Genomic DNA, 4,997 nt, shown 5'->3' on the forward strand with positions numbered 1-4,997 from the left:
GCAGACCATCTTAAAAATATTGCACATGTTCTTCTGCAATGAAAAATATGTAAAGAGCCAACTTTCCATGCAAAATACAGGAATGAAGAATGTTAAACTCCTGCTCATTCTTCTAAGGCCATGCCAAGGCAATCATGGGTTGGAAGTTACAGCTATACAGTCTGTCACTCCAACACATACCTGAAACAACTAGATCAAATGGTAGTGTGTTCTTGAGTCCTTTCTGCTACAGGGTTAACACTTGGTTGTGGGCATCAATGCTTCTAACCCTTCCAGAATGTTAGAATCACAGGTTGTCTCAGCATTTTCTTACAGACTTTAACAAAATATCAGCCTGTGGTCAGAGCACTCTCTCTAGTTATCTACCTATTTCTTTTATTTAGTAACCAGGTATTACTTAATATAAGTTAATAAAAATAATTCATGCATGATAGATAAGGCATATGTGTCATCATTTGATTAGGAAAAGCATGTTTAAATTATTTTTATATTTAACTATATGAAATAATTTTTAATCTGGATCACAGTTTCTAAAAGAAATTACAGAAAATGAATTTATCATTAATTGTTTTAATGTTACATCTGCTACTAAACAATGGTGGTTTTTGTTTTGATGCTAAAATAAAAATCTAAAACATTAAAGACTCCAGATTTATTAATGGTAATTTTAAAATCCTTATTTAAAGACATTTTCTAAGATGTTGCTTTTGTGCAGGACATTCTGAAGTTGTGATAATGTTTATAAATTGGTGTTCTTTAACTCAGATGCAGTAGCAATTGTGAACACTGGATACTTAAAATATCATTATAGCAACTGAAAAATTATTGTTTTCTAATTTCTATTAATTAAAATAAATCAGCTGTCGACCTTGTTATAAAATCCACTTCAAGATAATCAGGAAGGAAATAAAAATATTCCAACTATATGACACTTGTGAAGTGAAAAATATAAATTGAGGATATAAGAAGATCACAAAAAAATAATTTGGAAAATGATTACAGAATCAAGAGCAAAACATGGTTTGTTGACTGAATCTTAGAAAAATAATTTATCTTTTAGATGTTCACAGAGCTAAAACTCATATTAGATCTCTAGACATATTATGCTGTTTGGCCCAATATATGAATTGGGAGGAATTTAATGTTGGCCATTTTCAAACTGAAACATGTACTTATATGTCTTTCAGTATCTAGGCAATTAAAATCATAACTAGTTATTAGTTCCAAATATTTTTCTTCTTAATCACACAGTTTAATTTAGCTGCATTTAGTTACATGATATGGTTCATCCATAATTTGCTAGATGTTTTTAAAATCTAACCTTCATCAGCGACAGCAAAATAGCTCAGTGGAGAAAAGCACTTGCTGGCAAACCAGATGACCCGAGTGTGCTCTCTCTCTCTCTCTCTCTCTCTCTCTCTCTCTCTCTCTCTCTCTCTCACACACACACACACACACACACACACACACACACACACACACACCATTCCTCCACCAGCCCCCAGGTCATGGATCAATCAGTGCCTAGCCCAACTGTCATCAGATAAATTATCCAGAATCTCATGGGAGCATATGCAGAGACCCACAATGAAACATTAGATATGTCAAGGGGTCCCCACAGAAGAATGAAAGGGATTTCAGAAGCCAGAAGGGTGAAGGACACCATGAAGACAGTGCCCACAGAATCAACACAGCAGGGCTCATAGAGGCTCAGAGACTGAAGCCTCAAGTACAGGGCCTACTTGGGGCTGCATTAGGTCTTCCTGCATATATGTTATGGTTGCAGAGGTTGGTGTTCTTATAGAACTCCTAATAGAGGGATTGGGAGGTGTCTCTGGTTTTTTGCCTCCTCTCAGGACGTTTTTTCTCCTACTGGGTTGCCTCATCCAGCCTTGATATAAGGGTTTGTGCCTAGTCTAATTGTAACTAGTCATGCCATATTCTGTTGATATCCCTGGGAGGCCTGCTCTCTTCTGTTTAGGTCTGTGATAATTTTTAATTTGGTTATATATTTTAAATATTTTTTCATTTATTTTATAAATGTGTATTTTTATTTATATTATGTATATGGGTATTTTGCCTGCTGATATGTATGTGCTTCATGTTCATGCAGTGCCTACAGAGGCTGGAAAGTTTATGATTCCCTGGGATTGGAGATACAAGAGGTTGTTAACTGCCACATGAGGACTGGGAATCAAGCCTGGGTCCTCTGTAAGAGCAGCAAGTGTTCATTACCTCTGAACCATCTTCTCAGCCTCTTTATTATTGTTGAGTTTTTGGAGTCCCTTTGTACTTTCAGTTTCATGTTGTTGTATTTGTCTAGATTTACTTTTGTCTCCCCATCTTTCATGGTCTTGTTTAAATAATCTTTCCATTGTGCTAAAGAATATGTAGAATATTTACTGTTTCAGGTTTTAGATTTATGTTTTCATTTATTGATTGATTGATTTGACTATGTGGCTACAGCAGGCTTAGCACACACTTGTGGACCAGGCTTGCCTGGAAGTCACATAGATCTATATGCCTCTGGCTCCACAATTCAAAGGTGTGCATCACCACACAGTAACATTTAAGCTCCTAACAGAGTTGGGGCTGATTGCAAATAATGACGTAAGTGAGCCTGGTTTTATTTCCCAATGTGCGTTCTTCGTGATTATTTGATGCGGAAGTGAGCAGTTTACTTCCAGACTCTGTCCTACTCCATGCTGTATCATCTTTAGACACAGATTCTTACCGCGCCTTCATAGCACTCTTTCTTCACAGTCAAGCTGGAGAAGCCTAAGAGCTGTTCACTTTGTTTAGAGTGGCTTTGATGGCTCTGGCGTACTGTGAGTGTCACAGCAGTCCTTTCTAGTTCTTTTTCCTTTAGTCTCCTCTGTAAGAGTAGTTGTTTTTACAAACACATGGTGACTCTGGTTGATTTGTTTGCATTCTAAGTTGGGCTCAAAACTTTTTGATTTGAGTGTCCTAGACGACTGGTCATATCACTCTGACATAGGTTACTGTTGTTCAAATTTTGAGAACCTACATCAATTTTGAGGTTTCCATCCGTCAGCATTAACTGAGTTGTTTCAGGCAAGCACTGAATTCCATCACTCAACTATGAGAACTAACTTATTTTGTGTTTATTGTTCTCAACTCAACTTCACCTAACTTGCTTTATACTGAAGACTGGTGCTTCTCTTTATTAGGGATAATCCTCTTGCCATCTGCTGGATGAGGAAGGTTTCTGTGAAACTGACCTGGAGACAGCTGCGGAATTCCACCTTACCTCATCCTCACTTGCTAAAGTAAACTGTTTCACAGTAAATTCTCAAAGCCAGAGTTTCCAGGATTGCCATCTCTGAGGAGTTGGAATGAGATGCGGAATGGCACAGTTCTCAAGCCTCCCTGTGACAGATTTTGGCTAATGTTCTAATACTCAAAGCTTCTTTTTGTTTGACTGAAATCAATAAATTTCATTTTCTGAACCCAACATCAAACATAATATACCAATCAAGCTGGAATACAGTTTTGCTTTAGAATGCAGAACTTTCTAAATATGAGCTATAGAATATCACTGTTACTGGAGTCGTGACTAAATCTGCCATTTGTCCTGGGGCTCCCTCTTTGATCTCCAACTCTGTACTAAGAAAGCAAAATGTGTAGTGTGGACATTCTCCATGACAACAGTGCAAATTATATTACTATGGATTCAGCCAGAAGTAAGCACATTTGTGAAGTTAATTTCAGGATGACAAATTATGTGTGATTTCAACTTTTGCCTGTGGACAGTTGATAGTCAAACACTACATATAAGAAAGGGTTTATGTAATCAACTTAATTAACTTAAATCCTGCCTCTTTCGTGGGTTCATTATAAAAGTAAAATAATTTCACACATGACAGTTTGCTTTGGTATTTGCCACTGATTTTTCCTAAGTATAGACTTTATATACTTCCTTGCCTCAGTATGACAAATCATTTAAAAATATAGCCTTTTTAAATTAACTGATTTATATTACTGTTCATTATTTTGAGATAAAAATGGTCCGAGTGTTGTCAGTAACTTGCATATACAAATAATCACGAAGGTTTTATCTATATGTATGTATGTATGTTTGTATGTATCTATATATGTATGAATATATATATAAAATATCTCCTTCCTTCCATCTATTTTTCATGTTTCTAGTTAGGGAAAAGGAAAAAAAAACATTTACAAATAACAATAGAGCATTATTTAGGCCTTACCTTCTTTTTTTTTTTTTTTTTGGTTTTTCGAGGGTTTCTCTGTGTAGCTTTGTGCCTTTCCTGGAACTCACTCTGTAGACCATGCTGGCCTCGAACTCACAAAGATCCACCTGCCTCTGCCTCCCAAGTGCTGAGATTAAAGGCATGTGCCACCACCACCCAGAGGCCTTACCTTCTTGTAGGAGTGAATGGGGTAGGAGAGGGGGGTTGGAGCCATCCATACCCTTTCTATCTCTCATTAGAGAAAAAAGGTTTATAAGAGATAACAAGCAAGCATGACATATAAAATATAATAAGATAAAGCAAACACCATCATATAAAAGTTAGATAAGACAGAAGGAAAAGAGTCCTAAGATCAGGCACAAAAACCAGAGACCCAAGAGGTAGTAAGAATAAGATGAATTCTTTTGTGTTTGGACCACCACCAAGTTTGGGTGAAATGTCCTGTAGTTACCTGTTAGGTCCATTTGGTTCAGCAAGTCTGTTAGCTCCACTATGACTTTGTTTAGTTTTTGTCTGGATTACAACTAACTTGTAGGCCAGCCTCCAACAGCCCATGGTATGTACAAAGAAATCCATGAATGCAGTGAGGGCTAGACTTCTGATATTGGGTCCAAGTGGCCGTCAGTCTGTGGGAGCTGGGAAGGACCAGGAAAACTTCAGTTACATAGACTTCTTTATCTGAGGGGAAAAGTAAGGAAGCACTATATTTCATCTTAAAAATATTCTCTGAAAATCCCTGTGTCTCCATACAGTTACATTCCA

This window comes from Onychomys torridus, chromosome 15 (genome assembly GCF_903995425.1).
Source record: "Onychomys torridus chromosome 15, mOncTor1.1, whole genome shotgun sequence".
NCBI classification, from domain to species: domain Eukaryota; kingdom Metazoa; phylum Chordata; class Mammalia; order Rodentia; family Cricetidae; genus Onychomys; species Onychomys torridus.